Source organism: Bufo gargarizans, chromosome 6 (genome assembly GCF_014858855.1).
Source record: "Bufo gargarizans isolate SCDJY-AF-19 chromosome 6, ASM1485885v1, whole genome shotgun sequence".
Lineage (NCBI taxonomy): Eukaryota > Metazoa > Chordata > Amphibia > Anura > Bufonidae > Bufo > Bufo gargarizans.
Window position 1 is genome coordinate 77,240,806 of NC_058085.1, and position 23,975 is coordinate 77,264,780.

The 23,975-nt window shown below is 40.6% G+C and overlaps 1 non-coding gene and 1 pseudogene across 1 annotated transcript; both read left to right on the plus strand.

Moving 5' to 3' along the window:
• Positions 1-8,743: 8,743 nt before the first annotated feature.
• LOC122942813 lies at positions 8,744-8,925 on the plus strand. The gene has a single exon (XR_006390727.1). It is a non-coding gene; the product is annotated as a U2 spliceosomal RNA (small nuclear RNA).
• Positions 8,926-21,479: 12,554 nt separating this feature from the next.
• On the plus strand, positions 21,480-21,685 carry LOC122942810 (annotated as a pseudogene).
• The last annotated feature ends 2,290 nt before the right edge of the window (positions 21,686-23,975 follow it).

Below are 23,975 nucleotides of genomic sequence, written 5' to 3' on the forward strand. Positions count from 1 at the left end.
TATCAGTCCGGTCGAGTCTGGCTCCTGGACTGTAAACTCCATCCATACAGGGCATACCCGAGGGCTTGCAGTACGGTATGGAGGAGAGCAGTGAACCACACAGCATCCCTAGCGTGTACGGCTTGGGTTTCAAGGTACCCTTGCTAGGTGACGAAGGGCTCTGCTCGATCGAAGCCAGAGGGCTGAGTTGTTTGGAAGCCCAAAGCGCAATAGTGCCCCAGGAGTAGTGACCCTCGGGTGCCAGAACTCACTGGGGGTGGGATCCCTTTGAGTGATGGCACATTTGTATGCACTTCCCTTTCTCACATTTTAGCACACCACTCTTCTTGGCTCGGCTTCGGCTTGACAAGAGAGAAATTTTTATATTTCCGACCGAATGTCCGGGCCTTAATGGCACTCATTCACTTATTTTTTTTTATGTTCACTGTGTGCACTTTTACACGTTTGTTTGTTCAAGATTTTCAGGGTTGTGGTGCCCTTACGGGTACCCCTCCTTGAGGTCTAGGGGGGGTGTGAGGCTATACTGGTTCCTCAGCCCCCTGCCAAACCCCTTGGTCTCTCCCTCCGGGGAGAGTCCAGACCCTTGTAGAGCTCCTGGCTGACGCCCTGGGTGGCAGCCTAGGCGAAATCCGGGAGCATAGATGGGCGTACCCTCGGCTTCGGGTTGCCACTTGTCTCGGTCCCTTGCAGGAGCTTAACGGCCCCAGAGGGATTGGGAATGGTTTGTGGGGGGCTCTTCTCTTCGGAGAGGGCCTGTGATAGACCGCGACCTGAGCACGATTTTTGTGTGGCACACTGCATGATTTTGTTGCACGGGTGTAGAAAGCATGCTCTTTGGGCTTCTAAAAAAATAAAAACGAGAGGTGCTGCCTTGGTCTTGGCCAGAGGGGTACCCGGCTGCTCGGCCTGGGGGGATCGTTCAGGTTCATAGCCTGGACTTCACCCCCCTGCTGCTTTGGGCAGTCGGCTTAGTCCCCAAAAAACGAGAGGCAATCACCTGGCTATTCCTAGTGAGTGGTTGAAGTTTTTGTTTGGCACTCATGGAGGACGCAATGGAAACTCCAGTCCTGGAGCAAGACTTCTCGGAGACGATTCTGGATTTCGCTAAAGTGCGGAATGCAGTACTCCTTATTGTGGACGAAAAGGAGCATGGATATGCGAATACAGAGGAACGAGGTACTTGCCTTAATGGATTACCCTAAAAGGGGGACTTTCGACATTGTTTTTCAGAATGAAGAACTACTTATGAATTTTCTGTGGAGATGGGAAGAAACCAAATCGGAGGTAAAGTTTGCTGGAATGAAGATTTTTTTCTCATTTTCCTAGTAAGGTGAAAATAATGGTAGTTAAGATGTATTCGCCATGTGTGGATGAAAATAAGATAATAAGCTTCCTGCAGGAGTATTGTTATAAAGTAGTTCCATTAGGGAAGATTTTCAATCAGTTTGGATTTTGGACTTATAAGGTGAGGAAAGATGTTTTTGGAAAAGATGAATTTTACTTACCAGATGCAAGATTCAAGATAGGTAAAGTAACGGGAGACTTGTATTATAATGGAATGCCGGAATTTTGTAGGCGATGTAAATTATATGGTCATGTAAAGGACGGGTGGGCGGAGCTATGCAGATGGCGAACACGAAGAGGAGCATGCTGGTGATTTCTGAGCGTAGGACGCACGTTTTCCCTGGTTTGTGCAAGCAAGAAGCCTCCCGGCTATCACCTTCAGAAGTGTTCTGCATTGGGGACCATCGGCCTGTACGGCGACCCCCCTTTTCTGGTTATCGCTTCTCGGCCTTGTTGGCTAAGATCAAGTGGAGCATCGAAAGGTGTGACGTTTGGTCTTGGCCGGTAGGGAGTTATCGTGGTCCTCCGTACGGGGGGCCCTGGGTGCTATCAAGTGTGATCCAGTGGGTGAGCTTCAGATGAACCTGCGCTACATAAAAGTCTTGAGGACACTGTGCGGTTGGAGGTAGAAGATGGATACCGGATGAACATTGGTCTGGATAAAGTCGTTGGAGAGGTGTTGAGGAAGTTGGAGTACTTACAGGTAAAGGATGTATTGGCCCTACAAGATTTCCCTAAGCGGGGTATTTATGATTTAACGGTTTGTTCCGAGGGGTTGTGCCAAAGAATATACATGGATCTCTTGAAGATGAAAGAGGAGAAGAAGCCGGCCTTCTTGAAACACGTTAAAATTATACCTTCTTTTCAAATGGTGAGACAAGCGTTAGTTGTACATATGTATAATCCTAAGGTTGATGATATGACTGTCTCAGCTTTTTTAAGGCATTATTGCGACAAAGTGAGTTTTGATCAAAGATTAACTAACAAGCATGGATACCTTAATGGAAAGAGGAGATTTTTTGTGAAATTTAAAAAGAATATGGCTGTTCCTGCTGTTTTTTATATAGGGGGAGAGAGAGGCTTCTGTTTTTATCAGGGGCAACTTAAATATTGTAGACACTGCTTGAATTATGGCCATTTGCAAGAGGAATGTCTGCAAAAGGGTGATGTGTGCAGAAATTGTGGGCAGGCTGGGCATCTTGTGAAAGACTGTACTGAAAAACATTATTCTGATGTGTGTGGAAGTGGAGACCATCTGGCACGGAAATGTATGTTGTTTGATAACAGGCAGTCACGTGCAGATATTGTGGAAAGAGAAAAACAGTAGGGTACAGCGGCCAAGTGGTGGGACATATGCTGATCGTGTGAAAAACAGTGTAAGTGTTATTGTCTCAAATGTTGCTCATGAGAGGGAGAGTGGAAGTGGTGAAAATGAAAACGAAATGGAGACTGTGTTTGGTGACCACATGGAGGGAGGTTTTGGCGGGAAATTCAAATGAGGGGGAGTGGCAGAGGTCTAATGAGAAAAAAAAAGAAGAAGAAGGCGAGATCCCAGGAGACTGTTGCTACGCTTGAAAGGACATTAGGTGGTGAAATTCCTAGCAGTGATGAATGTGAAGAGGGAAAGGAGGAAGAATGTCCGGATCATGTTGTGGGAGAAGGTGAAGATATGGAATATCAGATGAGTGGATGTGATTCAGATCCCCCATAACTCCTGGTCAAAAGGTAAACAGTGATTATGAGTTGAAAATTGATTTAAATCCTCCTGGTTCTGTCCCAAAAAGACCAAAGAAAGGAGAGGGCGGAGTTTGGTCTGGGAGCCAGGAAGATCCTGTGTGGTCTAGTGTTTCTTTCAGGAATTCTGATTTAGGATCGCCTATTGTTGAAAGAAAAGTTGATAGCGAATCTTCTTCAAAATAGTTATGGCTTGCAAAATTTTTAACATCTTTATAATGAGTTTGGTAATAGCTACTTTGAATGTAAGAAGTATTGGATCTAGTAATAGAAGAGCTGCAGTTTTGGATTATTTAAAAGATGTTAAAGCCGATATTTTGTGTATGCAAGAATGTGCAATAAGGTCTGCTCCTCATGAGTCAAAGTGGGAGTGTGGCAAATCCTTTTGGTCGCCTTGTATGGAGAATAAAAATGAAGGTGTTGGGATTTTAGTTAAGAATAATAATATTAATGTTTTGGAGTTTAAAGTTGTGGTACCAGGTAGATGTGTTTTTTTAAGTTTGGAGTTTTTAGGACAATGTTTTAAAGTTTTTAGTGTGTATGCCCCTGCTTTTAAACGTGAATGTATTTTGTTCTTAGAAACTCTTAAGCTTTTTTATGCCTGGTCGTGACCATATTATTCTTTTAGGGGATTTTAATTGTATTCGGAGTGCCGAATCAAGGTAATTTCCATGCATCGTCCTACCCCTATTATGTCCCCTATATATACCCTGTCCACACAATGCACAGTACCTCCTGACGAAGCCGTGAGGTGAAACGCGCGTCGAGGTCCCGCGCCCAGGGTCTGTCACTTCAGCTGCCACCATGTCCTCAGGTACGGTCCGCATTAGCATGTGCTAGAATTTGTGGGGTCCCATGTATGTGTTCTCACCAGGTCCCATACGCTCAGACGTCCACTTATTGTAATTTTGTCATTTGCATTTATATTATTGGACTGATATGTGATGCCCACATTACTAGGTTATATCAGCTGAGACTCTAGGTTCCAATAGTATCTGTGGTGCCGTGTGTACCATACCCTATCGGGGTGACCATCATACCAGATACCCCTTTTGGGGCCCTTAGAGTCACAGCTTTTAATCCATCCTTTTGACCGTACCTTACTACACATTAAATTGTGCAGGTCCATGGTGTTCCTTTTGAATGTGCTTACCCTGTGCTTTCTCCGTGTACTGTATCACAACATCCCGTTGTTCTCCATCTTTTATATTTTATAAATAAATAATATTTTTTGATACAATATTCCACTTGTTTGGCTTTTAGGAGTGTACAAGACAGACATAGTAATTCAGATGTGAAAATAGATGCAACCTCTACCTTGCTTAATGAGATGATCCAAGATTTGCACTTTAAGGATGCTGGGCTGATGGTCAATGGGGATGACAGATTTACATATATTGCTGACAGTGGTCGTTCTATGTCCAGAATCGACTATGCATTGGTGTCTGAAGGAACAGAGGTGACCAGGTGCGACCATGTGATGACCAGTTTTTCTGACCATAAGATGGTTCTTGTTTAAATAAGTCTTTCTGAGTCCATTATTTTTGGTAGAGGTTATTGGAAGCTAAATGTTGGTTTGCTGGAGGAAGAGGGATTTAAAAACAGTTTTACAGAAGTGTTTTTATTATGTGTCAGCAAACAGAGGTGTTTTAATTGTAAACTTGAGTGGTGGGACTGGGTGAAAGGAAGGTTTGCTTCCTTTTTTTTAAATATATGTGTGAAATGAGCACAGGAGAGGAGGGAAAAGGAAAAGGCTTTGATTTGTAGACTTGAAGCACTCTGTAAGCTTAAAAGCTGTGGTTGGGAGGTGGACAATGAAATTTGGGAAATAAAAGAGGTAAGGAAAAAGGAGTTTTTGACAAGAGGAAAGAATATTGTGTACAATTCTAAGGTAAAACATTTGGAGGAGAATGAAAAGTGTTCCAGATATTTTGTTAAAAAGAGTTTTAAATCAAAGGGTGTTTTAAGTCGGTTTTATCCCCGGATGCTGAAGTAGTTGGTGATAAGATGGTAGAACATATATGTTGTTTTTATGACGCACTTTTTAAAAATAAAAGCAAAGCTTCTGATAGTGGGATAAAAGAATACTGTGAAGTGATTTCAGATAATATCCCAAAGGAAGAAAAATAATTTTTGGTAGGTGATTTAAAGGATGATGAAATTAAAAATACAGTGCAAAGGATGGCGAATAGGAAAACCCCCGGAAGTGATGGTCTCCCTGTGGAATTTTATTCATTGTATTGGGATACTATTGGAGAAGAAGTTTGTCGTCTAGTGCCTTTTATTTTTGATAACGGGGTTATCTGAAACTATGAGAGAGGGGATGGTGACTTTAATTTATAAAAAAGGTAATGAAAAAGAAATTAAAAATTGGAGACCAATCACACTTCTCAACTGTGACTATAAAATTGTGGCAAAGGTAGTGGCAAGTAGGTTGAGTGAGGTGGATGAATATCAAGTGTGTGCTGTCCCAGGTAGAAGGATATCAGATAATTTATTTTATTGAGAGATATGATTTTTTATGCTGATCTTAATAACATCCCTTTATTTATTGAAACCACGGACTTTGAGAAGGCGTATGACAAAATATCACATAAGTTTTTATTTTTTACATTGGAGAGGACGGGGGTCCCAGGGAAAATTTTGGATTCGATTGGAGGCATGTATTTTAATGTTTTTAGTCATATCTTAATTAATGGCGGGTGGGCTCAGCAATTGAGGTAAGGACCGGAGTTAGGCAGGGCTGCCCTCTCTCCCCGATCCTTTATATTTGTGCCATGGAACCACTTTTAAAATCGATTAAAAAAGATAAATATATTCAAGGATTTTTTATACCTAGAAGTTCTGGGAAGAAAGTAAAAATCTTTTGGGTATATGGACGATGCAGTTTTTTTTTTTTCGAAATCAAGCGGACCTTAACCGGGTGAATTTACATATGAAGATTTTTTGTAGTATGACTGGGATAAGTGTCAACTTCAATAAATGCCAATTAGTGAACTATGGTAAGCAAGTGGAGGTGAGTGTGGAAGGGATCCCTATTTAGAGGAGGCTGAAATACTAGGAATTATATTTGAGAAGAAAAGTAAAAAATGAGAAGAGTTTTGCAAGTCTAAAAGAAAAGGTGGAGAAAAAAAACTGAACTTTTGGAGGCTTAGACAGCTATCTCTGAAAGGGAAAGTTTTAATAACAAAAGCTGTGATTTTACCTTTGCTTTTATATGCTTTTATGTATTATTTTACCACCCGGAAAGTTGTGGATGAAGAGGATGGAAAGGAGTCTTTTTGTGTTTTTTGGGGGGTCAAAAATGGAGAAAATGAGAAGAGCTGCTGTTATGACTAAAACTGAACTGGGTGGGTACGACTTCCCCAAAATAGACTTTTTTTATCCAAAGGAATTATTTTTTATTTTTTACTTATTTTTTAAATTTAAAGTGCAATGGTAGGACGGCAGACATGTGTAGATTTTTAGCAGGATGGTCGTTTACTAAATGGGGCTGGTGTGAAAAAGAACTATTTGCTTTTGTCATCCCGAAATTTTATGTGGTACTCAGATCTTTTTATGATCAGTATGAATTAGGCTCTATAAGTAAACCTGATGAAAACAAGATTTTTAGAGCTGGAAGGGAGAATGAATTATTGTATGATGTACCATTTTGTAATTCTGCACAGTCTGCTAAAATATGGAAGCTTTTAAATTTTTAGGCCTCTCAAACAAACAGAAAGATGTGGTATGGCTTAGTTTTCACGGATGTCTCCCGACCAAAATGTTTATGAATTCTAGGGGCATAAGAGTGTCGGAGAGATGTCCAAGGGAAGGATGTAGAGAAAGTGAAGACCTTTGCCATTTGTTTTGGGAGTGCTACTATGCGAAAGAAGTTTTAAATATTTTAAAAGTCCTATTTATTGCACTGACAGGATGGAAGATTTTTAGCTATGAGAAAGTTTTTATTGGGAAGGATCTTAAGATTTTATCAAACTCACGTGTGTGTTGGCTTTTGTTCTCTGTTTTTAAAGAGGTGTTGTGCGATGTTAGAAATTTAGTGATTTTTAAAAAAGGAAATGTTCTAAAGTTTTTTTTTATCTAGGATTTTTACAATATATTTATTGGATAAAAAGAGGATCAGTGAAGCAGAAGCTAACAAAATTTGGAAAACATCTCAATGGAGCCAATATGTGAGTAGATCCTGATTTTTTGAGTTATTTTAATTTTTGTTTTGTAGGGTTCCGGTGATGTAAAATAGACATATCTTGTTTAAACCACGTTGGAGTGGACTGATTGATTATAGTAATGTCTACTTACTGAGGAAAAAAATATATATAAAAATCAAGAGGTATTGCACTGGTCTTGGCCAGAGGTGCCCCGGGTACCCTGAACCTCGGGCCTTAGGGATAGGCCACAGTTTATAACTGTGGTTAGACCCTCTGCAGCTATTGGGGCGAAGGCTTAGTCCCGGGGCAACGGGGAGCGATCACCTGGCACTGTTTAGGTGTCGAGGTTGCGAATTGCCTGGTCATTTGGAGCTGCCTAGCAAGAATCATGGAGGCTATTGCAGAATATGCCATAATCCGGAACGCCATCCGTTTCGCTACCCAGCAGGATTTGGAATTTTTGGTAAAGGTCCTGATTTTAGGCCTTTTTCAATTCAAGCATGAATGGATCCTGACAATAATGGACTACCCAAAGAGAGGTTATGATGTAACCTTTTCTGGAAGAGAAACCTACCTGTTATTTTTGGATGTCTTAGAGAAAGAGAAAAATCATCCAAAGATGTGCAATATGAAGGTAATACCCCATTTTGTGGAAAATGAAAAACTGTTGATTGTTAAAATGTATTCACCATATGTTTCAGAAGAAGAGATTGTTTGTTTTCTGGAAAATTATTGTAATAAGTAAAGGGAATATCTTGAATGCATTTAAATTTTGGACTGGAAAATGGAGATTTCTATGTGAAATGAAGAAAAACAAAAAAAAAAGCCGGGAGAAGTTATTTTACCACCAGCAAGATTTTAAATTGGTAGTGCAACTGGAGATTTGTTTTTTTTTTCAGGGATGCAGTCCTTTTGTAAGAACTGTAAGGAGTATGGTCACAAAAAAGAAATTAGTACCAGATGTCTACAAGAAGGACATAAATATACAGAATGCACGCAGGGAAGAAAATGTAACTTATGTAACACACTAGGGCACTTTGCTAAAGATTGTTCTGAAAAGGAAGAAGAAGCTGAAAAGAAGACAGAAAAATAGCAAGAAAAAGTGTTGGGTTTGGAAATTTCAACCCCAGAGGGAGGGAGAGATATAGGAAAAATAGAAGAAAAATTTGAATTATCAAAAGCGTTTCAAGGTTATTACAAAAGATGAAGGATCATTATGATAAAACATTAAGCCTTGCCCGAAATAGAATAATGGAGATTTATGAAGAAGATGCCGAGAAATTCAAGAAACTTAATCTGGAAAAATGGATAGAAGAGGCATTAGAAAATAGAATTGACATGTCAATGGAAGAACTTACTAAGTTGCAAGATGCTTTGTTGATTGCTTTACTTAAAAGCGATCAAGCACTTTTGATTTAAATAGGAAGATAAAGAGAAAAGATGTTTGTTATATTTTAAGAAAAAAATAAGTTGGTGATGCGAATGATGAAGCGCTAAAAACATATGTGGTTTGATACAAATATGTGGCGTCTTCTGACGCTATCAACTAAAAAAAAAATCTGTTCTTATCAGTTTAATATCTGATATGTCCCCTATCTGGGGACCATATATTAAATGGATTTTTCAAACAGGGAGCTTGCTCTGTCCACTCCACACATTTACCTGGTATTGCAGTACCTCCAGGACCGGTGCACCCCTTCTAATCCAGTATCAAAAAACAGATTGAAATAGATTGATAGCAAACAAGTGGAAAGTTGTTTGTGTCCTGCCTCAGGAGTCTGCACTTCAGCTTCTCCTCTCTCTGCCCAGTCAGTGCTATGCTGCTTTCTGCGTACCTGCATCTAGCCTGTCAATCTCCTAATTGCATCAGCTGAGGGTTTGCTCCAGCACTAAGCAACCCAGCCAGCCAGTCAGCTCTCCTCACAGTCCAAATCCAATTAAGACTGATGGTTTAGTTAATAGGCTTATCACCTGAATGAAGTGTTTGGACCTCCACTCCACGCACCTTGTGTTTGATTTGTGCCTGTTGTGCACACCTGGGATGCTGAGTTGTTCCTGGCAATTGACCCTTTTGTAGCAAGTTGGCTTGATGTAACAATTTTGCATTTCCAGTGCTTTAGTAAATAAGTAAAGTGTGCCTGTGTCTCCCTCTTGTGCATCTTTTGAACCGGATTACTTGGAGGCTAAAAAGTAGTGCAGCACTTCCTATGTATCAGCAAGCAGCAGCTGGACCTAGCTTGTCTGGATAATGGACAGAACACTGCACGTGTCACAAGAGGCTTGTCAGGTCAGAGGTCAAGTAAGGTCAGGTCACTGGATGACATCACAAGGGCCCTGACGGAACACTCAACAATGGGGCCGTGACATCACAATCAAGAATGCATACCCTTTATTATTATTTATTTTTTTCCCTCACTACTTCTCCATTAACTCCTCTTATCTGTTTTTCTGCTTGGCGTGCTTTGGCACCAGGAATTGCGTGCAAAGAAAAGGCGTGGCCAAAAGTGGCAGGTGGGTGGAGCTATGCAGATGGCGAACACGAAGAGGAGCATGCTGTTTATTTCTGAGCGTAGGATGCAAGTTTTCCCTGGTTTGTGAGAGAAAGAAGCCTCCCGGACTGTGGCTGGGGCCTGTAGGCTGTTGCATTGAGAAGTGCTCTGCATCGGCGATAAGCGGCCCCGTCGTCGAGGCCGACCAGGTATCGCTTCTCGGTCTTTTGGCTCAGACCAAGGTTTATTGCCTTGGTCTGGGCTGGAGGGTTGGTCCGTGGATTTTTTTTTCAGCGGTAGAGTGGCGATCCGTGCCTTAGGCATTGTTTTTTGTGAAGATGGCGTCCGTAAGGAATACCATTCGTCTGGTCGTGTCGCCAGAACAAAAGCAGAATTTGAAGCTGGCGCAAATCATGGATAAAGTCCTGATGGAATTGGCCGCTGCAGATCATGAGAGAATCTATTGTATTCAAGAATCCCCATCAACATGTAATTACGATGTCTCTTTTTATAGAGAAGAATACTGCCTAGAAGTTTTTCAGTTGTTGAAGGCGAATTCTGGTCATAAAAGTATGGAACATATTACCTTGAACCCTTTCTTTTCTACCATTGAAAAGCCGATAATCGTTCATATGTACAACCCCTTTGTTGAGAGACAGTTGGTGAAAGCTTTTTTTGCTCGGTATTGCTCTTCTATCAAAGGAGGTATTGAACAAAAAAATGTCTATGGGGTGTTTAATCATGATGTAAAATATTGGGTCAAGTTTGGACCCGATCCTGAAGGCATTGGTGGTATTATGCAAACCCCTGCAAATATATCTATTGGAGGTAATAAAGGCTACCTGAGATATTTTGGTCAACCTACCTTTTGTCGCTCCTGCAATCGATATGGTCATACAAAAGAAACTTGTGGTGTGGGAGTGATACGTAGGAATTGCGGAACAGCGGGACACGAGGTCAGAATGTGTCCTTTCCTGTGTAACTGTGACCTTTGTGGCAGCAATGAACATGTGTGCAAAAACTGTCTGAGTATTACGCAACAATTTGTGTTGGAGAGACGTGAGCGAGGAAGGCAGTTAATCCGGGACATGCAGGCCAGAGATAAAGCGGCTGCAGATTTGGTGGCTGAATCCAGACTTAATGCTATGAATAATGAAGAAGCTTCTGGTATAAATGCAGGATGGGTGGTTGAAGAAATGGAAACTGTTGAGGCCTCTGGGTCTGAAGAAATGGTTGTTCAACCTGTTGTTGTGACTGAGAGTCAATGGTTCCATTGTTGTGGAAGAGGCTGGATACCTTCAAGAGATTGTTGAGGAGAGTCCTAAGGGGATGTCTCAGGTCATTCCTGATTCTGAGAAAATAGAGTGGTCGGTGTCGGGGGAAGAAGCTGAGGAAGCAAGGATGCCGTGTGCAGAGAACGCAGCAGCGTTTTATAAAGTTGTGTCAAAATCTTGGAAAACGCGCCCATCGGTCAAGAGACTGAAAAGAAGTGCTGTGGGTTCGGCTGCTGTATCAAACCCCTTTTCTGTTTTGGATCCTGATTTGAATATAGAATCCTTGTCACCTGATGACCTGGTTTGTGCTCCCATCTCCCCAAGTGAAAGTTTTCTGAGCGAGGAGGGGGTGGCAGAGTTGGAGAAAGTACTACAGTTTCCTGATGGGACTTGATGTTTTTTCCTCAAGTATGAGTTTTTTTCTTTTTTCTGTGATTTTTTTTCTATGGGTTTGAGGGTTAAGATTGTATCTCAGAATGTGAGATGTTTTCAGAATAGTAGTAGAAGAGTTGTTATTCTGGATTTCTTATCCTCAAAAGGGGCGATATTGTGTGTGTTCAAGAGTGTGGATTGAATAGACAACCAAAGAAAGGGGAATGGAGTTATCTTTTTCTTTGTTAAATAGGAATGATGGAGTAGGTGTGCTTATTCAGAATAGGGATATTCTTGCCAAGCAAAGTGTCATGATAGAAGAAGGGAGATGTATATGCTTGACTTTTTCTTTTGGGGATTTTCAGTTTAAATTGATAAATATGTACACGCATGCTGTTAAAAATGAGCGTTTAGCCCTTTTTCAAAAGCTACCTTTTTTTTTACAGGGAGATATGCCTATTATTATAGTAGGAGATTTGAACTGCATCTTGGATAAGCGAGAGCGAGCCAGTACGTATCAGTCCAATGTTGATGTTACAGGTAACTACTGGAAGGGTTTAATGCAGGATTTTGGTTTTAAAGATGCAGTAGATAGTAAGCCTGCGCCTTTTACATACCATGCGGATGATGGTTTGACCGATTCAAGATTGGATTATTTTTTTATTTTCCAGGGCTATAAAGGGGGTAAAGTCCTACAAGAGCCAGGAATTCAAGGGCCATTATACCATCACATTCTGCTCTAAAGCATGTTGCACCAACATCTATGCAGCGCTAAATGATGCGGACTAGGCCGATGACCTCCTTGACGGTCTTAATTTCGAGAGAAGCCTGGTAAAGATACTACGACAAAAGAGAGGAGACGTTGGATGTTCGCAGATGGACGAGGCGGTAGGAAGAACAAAAATCAATGTCGATGTTAAAGGAGCCGAAGGCGAGCAGATGGACGTTTCCTGTTCCGCAAAAAGAATACGAGAGGAAGAGGCGCCCAGAGTCTCTAGGAGAGCAAAACTTTGTGGTTGGGAAAAGGTGAGCTGAGAGGTTTGGTGGGGTCGCAGCACATCTCAGACCCGGACTCTACCAACATCTGGGGCCTCTGGCTCACAAGAAATTGAAGAAGGGGAATCATCTGGTTTGGACTCTGATACTACCTAAATTTTATGCCTTCCTTGAATATTAAAATATACTTACTGAATGTGAGGTCTTTAAAAAGTCATGTTCGGAGAACAGACTTTGATATTTGTTTATTACAGGAATGCGTATCCCAAACCGCATGGAGTATAATGACTTAAAAGAAGATTGGAAGCTGGGCCCTTCCGTGTGGGCTGGTGCAAATAATAACCGTTCAGTAGGAGTTGGTTTGTTATGTCGTGGTCATTTTATTGATATACAATCCGTAACCGAAATTGTACCAGGCAGAGCTGTTTTAATATACTTTAGTTTTAAAGGTCTCTTATGTTGTGTTTTAAATGTGTATGGCCCCCCCCCCCTGATAAACAGGAGAGGATGGATCTTTCATATTACCATTATTTTGCACAGGCTCCTCCCCTGTGGGAGGTGATTTTAATTGTATTTGTGATGATGAAACACGGCAGGGGGGTGATGTGAATAGAAAAGACCGTACTTCGTACCTGTTAAAAAATTTTATAGAAGATTTTAATCTGAAAGATTGCTGGAGGTCGCTCTTGCTGGCGGACCCAGGTGCCACTGGTCCAATGGAAGAGTGAGCTCCAGAATTGATTTTATACTTGCCTCTAATAACTTTGCCCCTCTGAAGTTTGAATTTTTGAATAATATATTTTCAGACCACAAAATGTTACCAATTCAAACAAAAATAGAAGGAGAACAGAAAGTTAATAAAGGCCTCTGGAAATTAAATACCACCTTGTTAGAGAATCCAGAGACCAAAGCTGAATTTGAGCGGATCTACAAGTGCTGGCAACAAAAAAGAAGCCCCAGTGAGTCTGTGTTGCAATCTAAAATGACATTATTTTTTTAAAAAGGCAAGCAGGAAGAAGGCAAAAGAGAAAAAACAATGGTTTGATATCCTTACTAAGCGTCTTAAATTTTGTTTTGTTCAAATTAAAAGAAATTGGGATGGAAGTCAATTTAAAAGCTGAAATAAATAAATGCATTGAAGACAAAGGCAAACAGATAACTTTTAACTCCCACGTTAAGCATTTGAAAGAAGATGAAAAATGCTCCCGCTTCTTTTTAAAAAAATAAAATAAAAGACGTGACGTAATTTAAAATCTAGAAGGAGAAACCACGGTAAATGGTATGTTAAACGCATTTTTTAATTTTCATCAACTTCTTTTTTAGAAGATATTAACTCTCTAGATTTTATGTTAGACATTTTAGATCAGGAAATTTTATCCCGCGATCTTACTATGGAGGAACTTTTTCTAATGGGAAGACGCCGGGAGAGGATGGGCTGCCCATAGAATTTTATCTATCTTATTGGGAAATTTTAAAGGAGGATATGTTTTTATTATACAAAGAAGCCTTCTCTGTAGAGGAATTGCCTCGGTCCTGGAGGAAGGGGATAGTTTCTCTATTATTTAAAAAAGGTGATAGGAGCCAACTTAAAAATTGGAGACCTATTACACTTTTTAATGTTGATTATAAAATTTTAGCCACACTTTTAGCCTTATGTCTTAAACCTTTTATAGAGAAAATAATACATGCTAATCAGGTTTGTGGGGTACCTGGTAGATCCATAGCAGAGTCATTAAACATTTTAAGAGACGTAATTTGGTATTTTAAAGACAGAAAGCAGAGCTTAGCTATTTTATCATTAGACTTTTAGAAAGCGTTCGATAGAGTGTCCCATGAATATCTTTTTATGGTTTTAAAAAAAAAATGTGTACCTGATTTTATAAGTAAAATTAAGCTTTTATATAACTCCTGTTTTAGTCATATTTCTATTAATGGTTTTTTAACAAAAGGTGTTTCTCTTTTATCTGGGGTGAAGCAAGGATGCCCCTTATCCCCCCTCCTATTTATTTGTGCTATTTAACCCTTACTTGCCATGTTAAGACAAGACAAAGTAGTAAAATGAGTGCCGATTCCAGGGGGAGGGGGTAATCAACTAAAAGCATTAGGATACATGGATGATGTGACAATATTATGCGTAGATTCCCCTACATTAAGAAGTGCTCTCAGGAATACCATCTTTTTTTGTGAGGCATCGGGTTTTAAATTAAACCTAGATAAAAGTGATTGTTTTTATATAGGAAAATGGGACTCTTCCATAACAGCTGGAGTATGAATGCAGCAGGATCAAATAAAAGTTTTAGGAGTTATTTTGAATCAGGTTAATAATGGACATTCTAACTGGGACATTGTAATTGATAAAATAGAAAATAAAATTTTAATGTGGAATTTGAGACATCTTACAATGGAAGAGAAAATTTTAATAATAAAAATTATTTTAATCCCCATTATGTTGTATATATAGCAATGGTTTTTCTACCTTCTACTCGATATATAAAAAAATTAACCTGTATTTGTTTTACATTTTTATGGGGGTCAACAATGGAAAAATTGAAGCGTGATTTTATGTATACAAGTAGAGATAACGGTGGTAAAGATGTTCCTAACCTTTTTAATTTTGCTTATATTAAATATAATGGCATTTTTAGTTACTTTTTAAAATATGCAGCGGGCATAGTTTTTAAGAGATGGTTCCGGGTTCCTCTAAATGCTCCTGTGCTTCTGTGTCCCCCAGAACATTATGCGGTCCTGGAAAAAACTAACAGTCAGGCTCCTAACATTCTGGGGGAACCAAAGGAAAGTATCAGCGCCGAGTCGGAAATATGAAGAAATAGTGACGGTTGCAAATTTCTCACAGGAAAGATCCAGAAAAGTGTGGCAGAATGTGTATGGGAAATTCTGGGCAAATGTTCACAAGGATCTGTCCTGGGCAATCATTCACCAGTGCCTCCCTACTCAGGCAAGGACTGGTGACGAGAGCCAGGTGTCCAAGAGATAGGTGCGGAGATGATGAGACGGTATTGCACCTCTTTTGGAACTGTCACTATGCACAGGAGAATTGGAGGAAGGCCGGGCCTCTTTTTAATGGATATGTGGTCTGAAAGATTTTAAGTATGAATATGTTTTATATGGACTTTTTACCTGCCCAAATTCTAGACAACAAAGAGTTTGATGGATGATTGTTAATTGTTTTAAAAATGCCATCTGGAAAAGTAGAAATATTTTGATGTTCAAACATGATAATATCGATGTCAAGAATTGTATGAAAATCACTTTTGGTCTAAAGGAAGCAAATACCTTATGGTGTTTGAATATTTGGAATACAATCGTTTTATAATTTTATGTTAATTTATTATTCTTGGTTTCACTTTTTGTATGACATTTTATCTTAATTAATTTATGCTGAAACCTTATCCTTGTGGTCTGCACTTGTTTTGGCGTCAGAAGGTGTCCCCGGGTACCCTCTCTCTCGGCCTGGGGGGATCGTCCTAGGTTTATCGCCTGGACTTCACCCCACTGCTGCTATTGGGAGAGAGGCTTAGTCCTGCGATCCCCCTTACCTCCAAGAGTCTACGGACAACTGGGGGAGCATTTGTGTCTTTGTTTAAATAGAGAGAAAAAGCGCCTATTTACCAACTATGGCAGACGACCCTGGAGGAGGGGTCGACGTAGTCGGAGGAATCGGAAATGATGGATTTACTGTGGTGGAAAAGAAAAAGAAAGACGGAAAGAAAGGAGAAGTTCCAAGGAGAAATTCCAAAGAAAGGAAGAAGCCAAGAAAGATGAATCCTGAGGCGGAACAGAAAAACTAAGAGAAAATGTGCCTAGAAAAGAAGAAGATGATGAGCACCAGATCCCGGAGTATGCTAAAATTTAAGATACTGTCCATTTATATATCACTGAGGGTAAAAAATTAAAGTATAATCTTCTTTAGTTGGTAGAGGAAGTCCTGTATGGCATGTTTGGAGTACAGAAACAGGAGATGTTAGCCATACAGGACTATCCAAAGAGACGTGTTTATGATGTTACTTTTACCTAAGATTCCACAAAGTATGAATGATGCAAGGGTATAAGGTCTTAAAATCTATGAGCACGAAATGGATGAATCTCTAACTGTCGTCATAAAAATGTATTCACCCTTTGCCAATCTTAACACTGTTACTGCATTTTTTTCCACATATTATTATTTTTTATTACATTGAGAAAAATTCTGAATACCGCCGGGATCTGGACCGCAAAATGGTTGTTTAAAGTCATCTGTAACCGTGCTCCCAAACATCTGGGAGGCTTCATCTTACCCCCAGCATGTTTTAAACTGGAAGACATGGTAGGCGATTTTTTTCCAATATGCCACCTTTCTGCAGGATCTGTAAGCAATATGGGCACTATAATAAGAATTGCATGAGTACATGCAAAAACTGCGGCAACACTGAACATGACACCCGAGTGTGCGCCGCAGGTAAAAAATGCTATGCATGTACAAGAGTAGGCCACCTTTTACGAGATTGTCCTTTTAAACACAGGAGGCACAGCCAGGGCAGCAGAGGCAGCCAGAGGAATGGACGGAACCGGAAAAGAGAGATGAAACCGAACCACAGCCCCAAGGAGAGGAGCCAAAGTGAATGGACACCACGAGCAGACCCCCCCAATCAGGTGAACCGAGGGAAAAGCGGAACAAGAGAAAATCCAGTGATCAGCCGACGAGTAAGCCCCCTCCAGAAATGGAGAATGGGGTGGATCAAATGAAGCTGATCCGCCTGGCCTGCTCTCGGTCCCTGGGCAGCAGGTTAACACCACAGAGGATCCAGGTGGAGCCGCGGCGTCTAAAAAGAGCAGAGACTATTCATCTGTGGTGAGAGAAGGCCAAAGGGGGAAGCCAACTGGGGGACCAGTGGCGGATCCTGGAGGCAGCCAACAAAGTCTCTCCTCTCACCCAAGTGGTGACACTGAGGCCACAATGCACACTGTGCCGAAACTGCTTTTAGTGAGACCTCTGCCCCGGAAAGTGAGAGGGATGATGCCACAGATATAATGTCTGTGGGCTCGGTGTAGCCACTAACTCTGGAGGGTATGCCAATGGGAGAGGGGGGTCTGCTGAGCCATGGTAGCTCCTTTCCTACAGGATCGATGAATACCGTAACATCTGGGGCATTAGGTGGTGAAGAAAGCGGATGTGAGTACTCTGGCCCAGCTGATGCTGTCTGAAGCTGTGCCTAGGTAAGATAATGAAAAACTCCCTTTTTAATCTTTTATCTTGGCATTTCCCTGAACACCAGAAGTGCACATTCCAAATCGAGGAGAATTGCCCTTTTTAATTATTTATCAATATTTTCAGCGACGGTGTTCTTTTTACAGGAGTACTGCATCCCCCACAGTCAAAATTGCAAAAAATATAAAGACGACTGGAAACACGGACCATCTGTTTGGTCCGGTTCCAATGAAAACAATTCGGGGGTGTAGCCATTTTATTTAAAGGGAATGTTTTAATAGATCATGTTAGTGAGATTTTACTGGGGAGAATTTTATTAGGTAAAGCTTTTATCGATGGTTTTAGATGGAAGTTTTTACATTTTTATGGTTTTACTGACAAAAAAGAAAGGGCTGAGATGTTAGAGATTTTACCCCTTTTTATAAATGACTCAGAGCCATTGATTTTAGCAGGAGATTTTAATTGTATTTTAAGAGGGGAACGCCGGCTCTCGAACGCAGTGAGCAGGAACTATGACAGATCCTCCTCTCTGCTTAAAAATATCGTTATAGATTTCAAGCTCACTGACATTTTAAAAAAAATGCAATAGTCATCTATCAGAAGACGCCAGAGTTACCTGGGGTAACGCGACTTTTAAGTCAAGAATCGATTTTATCTTCTGCTCTCATCAAGTACTGCCTCTTAATTGAAAGTTTTTAACTAACGTATTTTCGGACCATATATTATCTTTTAAGGTGCAGCTTGGTGGCAATCATAAAAAGAAAAAAACATGGAAGCTAAATGTCTCCCTTTTAAAAGTCCCCAAAATTGTATCTGACTTTATTGTGTTTTACAAGCGCTGCAGGCGGGTAAGGAACCCCAGAAGACCCATAACTGAATGGTGGGAAGTTATGAAGGAAAAAATTAAGACCTTAACCCTGGGTTCAGACCTGAGCGTTTTACAGCGCGTTCCTACGCGCTGTAAAACGCACAACAGGCAAGAACGAATGGTTCTCACCTGGGCGTTTTACAGCGCGTACGATCGCGCTGTAAAACGCCCGACGCTCAAACAAGTGCTTGAGCTTTTTTTTGGGCGTTTGTCGCGCGTTCCCGCACATAGATATTCGGGAATGCGCGATTGTAAACGCCCGTACAATCGCGCATACAGAGCGCTCGTTTCAGAACGCTCAGGTCTGAACCCAGGGTAAGGGGAAAGTAAGGCCCAAGAAAAAAATAAATTTTATGATTATCTAAATACCCGCCTGCAGACATAATACAAGCTCCGCGATCTGGGTATTGATGTGAAAAAAGAAATTTCAGATATTAAAAAAGAAATTTCGCAGTGCCTTTAGCAGAAAAGTAAAGAGATTATTTTTCGTTCAAAAGTAAAACATCTTTAAGAGAACGAAACCTGCTCCAGGTACTTTTTAAAAAAATACAGGACAAGCGTACCCAGATTGAGGAGCTTGGGGAGAGAGAAAAATATAAATGCTATTTTAAAGAAAGTTCATGAATTTTTTTCTGATTTGTTTAATGAAAAGAAAATAGATAAGCACTTCATGAAAGACTCACGTAAGGGGATTGAGAAAGTTTTAGAGACTGACTCTCAAAGATTTTTATTACAGGAAATCACTGAACAAGAAGTTTTAGATACAATTAATAGTTTTAAGAAGAAGAAAGTGCCTGGCCCTGATGGTATACCCATTGAGTTTTATATTACTTTTTATGGCATTTTAAAAGAAGATTTGTTTTCTCTTTTAAAATAAGTTTTTAGGTCTAAGACTCTCCCGGGATCCTGGAAAAAAGGTGATAAGACAGATATAAAAAATTGGAGACCTATCACCTTACTTTTCTGTGACTACAAGATCATGGCAAAGTTATGTGCAAATAGATTAAAGAAAATAATACATAAAATTATCCACCAAAACCAGGTCTGCGGGGTGCCCGGTAGAAGTATCTGGGACAATATTAACCTTTTAAAAGATGTTATTAACCATACGAATGAAAGAAAAGGGTGGTAGACATTTTATCTTTGGACTTTGAAAAGGCTTTTGATTGTGTATCGTATTTTTATTTTTTTCAGGTTTTAAAGAAAATGGGTATACCAGAGGGGTTTGTAAAATCTTTGAGAGCTTTTTTTAACCAGTGTATAAGTAAGATTTTAGTCAATGGTTTTAAGACTCAGGATGTCATTTTAAAATCTGGTGTGAAACAGGGGTGTCCCTTGTCCCCACTAGTGTTGATCACGAATATTCGAATTGTGAATTTTAATCGCGAATATCGGCACTTCGAGAATTCGCGAATATTTAGAAAATCGCGAATATTCGATTTTTTTTAGAATACCAGTTCATAAGAATTTTATGCGAATTTTCGGAATCAAGAAAGTAATGCCTGGATATCACAAATTCGCGAATTCTCGAATATATAGCGAATATTCGCCCAAATATTCGCGAAATATTGCGAATTCGAATATTGCCCCTGCCGCTCATCACTAGTCCCCACTACTTTTTATTTGTGCCTTGGAGCCTCTTTTAATCATGATAAGGAAGAACAAGCAGATACGCGGAGTCCCCCTGCCGGGCGGGGGTGGACTAGAAGCAAAAGTAGTGGGGTACATGGACGATGTTGCGGTGATTTGTAGGGACACCCTTGCAATCCAAAAAGCAACCAAACAATTAGAATACTTCTGTTGCGCCTCCGGTTTTAAAATTAATTTTAACAAAAGTAATATTTTAAATGTCGGAGAGATGGTTTTAAATGATATTGACATTTCTGAGTCTGAGTCCATAATAATTTTAGGAATCACTTTCGGTAAGTCCATCGATGGCCTCAGGAATTGGGATACGGTTACAGAAAAGGTAAACAAGAAACTATGTATGTGGAATCTGGGGAAGGTTTTAGTTATTAAAATGATAATTTTACCAATTTTATTGTACCTTAGTATGGTGCTCCCTCCATCTGACCGTATTTTTTAAAAAATTAACAAAGCCTGTTTTAATTTCTTCTGGGGTTCCAAGATGGACAAGTTGCGAAGAGATACGGTAATGCTTCCTAAATGTGAAGGTGGGAAAGATTTTACGGATCTTAAAACTTTTCTTTTAATTAAGTATTTTAGCTCCTGTTTTAATGCCCTTTTTAAACAGAACTACTGGTCGTTTTTTATTCATTATAACAATAGGTATTTTATGAGGAAAAATGGATGGTTTAAGACGGTTTTAAATTCTCCTTATTCTTTTAATTTACCTATTTCTTACAAGATTTTAGAAAAAATAACGAATTTTTTTAATTTAGGCCAAAAGAGGGTTGAGCTTTTAAAGAACAGTAGAGCGATTTTAAAAGAAATTAATGATGGAAAGTTGATGGCCCCTATTAAGAATTTTAATGAAAATAAAAGTAAACAGATCTGGAAGGATATTAACGCAAACTATGTCTGCGTACACGAGTGTCTTCCATGCCGGGCATTCCAGCACCGAAGCATGCAGAGAGGAGGAAACCATTTTCCACCTATTTTGGTACTGCTACTTTGCTAAAAAAATATGGATAAAGATGCTCCCCTTGATGAAGAAAATAACAGGACTGAAAGCGCTAACTATGGACTGTGTTTTTTATGGGTGTCTGGAGTGCCCTTCAAGAATCAAAAAGACTATGGCATGGAAGATCACAAACTGTGTTAAAGTAGCTCTATGGTCGGCCCGGAACATTTTATGTTTTAAACGCTATGTTATTATTCAAGAAAATGTTTTAAAGATGGTTTTAGATGAATTGTACAATTATTATTTGGTGGATAAAAAGAGAACGCCTTTTATGTGCCACAAGTAGTTTTTAAGGGAATGGGGGTCTATTATATGAATTTGTAAAACCTGTCATTTTATTGAGTTTATTTGTAAAATATGGTTTTATAATATTTATGTAATGTAAATCCTTAATGTTTTAATAAATGATTTTTACCCCTAGATGAGTAAATATCAACTTAAAAAATAAATAAAAAAATTAGTTCTTATCAGTTTAATATCTGATACATCCCCTATCTGGGGACCATATATTAAATTGATTTTTCGAACAGGGAGATGGAAAAAGAGCTTGCTCTGTCCACGCCATGCATTGACTAGGTATTGCAGTACCTCCAGGACCGCTGCACCCCTTTTAATCCATTATGAAAAAACAGAATGAAATAGATAGATTGCAAGCATCTTTCCAGCAAGCAAGTGGAAAGTTGCGTGTGTCCTGCCTCAGGAGTCTGCACTTCAGCTTCTCCTCTCTCTGCCCAGTCAGTGTATTGCTGCTTTCTGTGTACCTGCATCTAGTCTGTCAATCTCCTAATTGCAGCAGCTGTCGGTTAGTTCCAGCACCAAGCAACCCAGCCAGCCAGCCAGTCTCTTCACACCCCAAATGCAATTAAGACTGATGGGTTAATTGGCTTATCACCTGAATGAAGTCATTGGGCCTGTTGTGCACACCTGGGATGCCGAGTTGTTCCTGGGAATTGACCCTTTTGTAGCAAGTTGGCTGGATGTAACCATTTAGCTTTTCCAGTGCTTTATTAAATTAGTAAAGTTTACCTATGTCTCCCTCTTGTGGATCTTTTGAACTGGATTCCTTGGAGACTAAAAAGTAGTCCAGCACTTCCTATATATCAGAAGCAGCTGGATCTACCTTGTCCGGACAATGGACGGAACACTGCACGTGTCACAGGAGGCTTGTCAGGTCAGTGGATGACATCACAATGGCCCTGACATCACAATCAACAATGCAACCCCTTTTTTCTTTTTCCCCACTACTACTTCTCCTATCGGTTTTTCTGCTTGGCGTGCTTTGGCACCAGGAATTGCGTGTAAAGAAAAGGCGTGGCCAAAAGTGATGGGTAGGCAGAGCTATGCAGATGGGGAAAACGAAGAGGAGCATGCTGGTGATTTCTGAGCGTAGGACGCACGTTTTCCCTGGTTTGTTACAGCAAGAAGCCTCCCGGACTGTGGCTGTGGCTAGGGGCCTGTAGGCTGTTGGTTTACGAGCATTGGCGAGCGATTCGAAGCGACTATGGGGGACTATGGGCGACGATCCCGGCTACATGCCGGAATATGTTTGCCTCAAAAACTCAGTGAAAGCGGTTCTCACTGGAGGAGTCCTCCCGGACAAAAAGAAAGAAGCTCTGAAATATCTGGTGGAGATAGTGTTGGGCGAACTGCTTCATGTCGGAAAACACGAAATCCTGACGATTCAGGACTACCCCAAGCGAGGAATATACAACATTACTTTTATGGGTGACGGAATTTTCAGTGATATCTTGAAAAAGGCTGAGGAAATAAAGGATGACACCAGGCTTGGTGGTTTCCGAATCTATAAGCATTCCTTTGATGAGAAAAAACTCGTTGTGATTAAGACTTATTCTCCTTACATAAGTGCTGATCAAGTGGAACGTTTTTTGTCTGTTTACTTTAAAGATGTACTATGTAAGGGGAGGATTATGAACGAGTGTAACATTTTGACAACTTGTATTAAAGATGAAAGCTTTTATACTAGTTTTAAGACACCCCAGGCACGTTTTAAAATCGGTCAAAAGAATGGCGACCTCTTCTTTGCAGGGATGCCAAATTTCTGTAGGTCAAGTGGTCAATATGATCATGATCAAGCAAAATGTGGTGTCATGTAAAAATTGTGGAAGTACAGAGCATGAAAATAAAGATTGCCAACAGGAGAAAAAAATGCAGTTTCTGTCAAGAACGTGGTCATCTTTTTCATTCATGTCCCCATAAGAGAGCAAGCAAGGATACAAAGCAATCCAAGGCACCCCCAGAAAAAATGGTGGGATCAATCCACCCTCAGGGAGAGGAACAGATGCGTGACGCCCCAGGTGGACAGGAAGCTGGAGCCTAAGAAGGACGTGAGGAAGAGGTTTAGGCAGAAGTCTGGCAGACACAAGGTAAAAAGAAAAATAAATCTCGGGATAAGAGATTATCCAAGAGAAAGCATGACAGGGAGCAAGAAGGCGGGAAGCCCAGCGTACCCTAGAAGGGCAAACAAGAGGGGGAAACAGGGTTTGCTCCACAGTCTGGGTCTCCAGTGGTCGATTCTGACTCGTGTGAAAGTGAGCAGGAAAAGGAGGGTCCCCAAAAGCGTGGCAAAAGGAGGTGTTCAATAAGAGAGACAGGTGAGGAGGAGCATATGGAAATGTCTGGCCCGGTAGCTAAGGCAGACATAGCTCCTCCGGAAACCTCCTCTCTGCCTGGCCAGGTGGAGAGGGAGGGCATGGATACCCAAGAAGCCTCCAAATCGCTGCCTTGTGTGCAGCCTCCTCCCGTTGAAGGGCCAGACCTAGCTCGGGATGAGGGGGGAATGTTGGAACCCGCTGGGGACCTACCTGATGATGAGGAAGACCTAAATGGTCAACAAATGGAGACCCAGATGAAACTGTCCAAAACGGGTCTGCCAGACTATC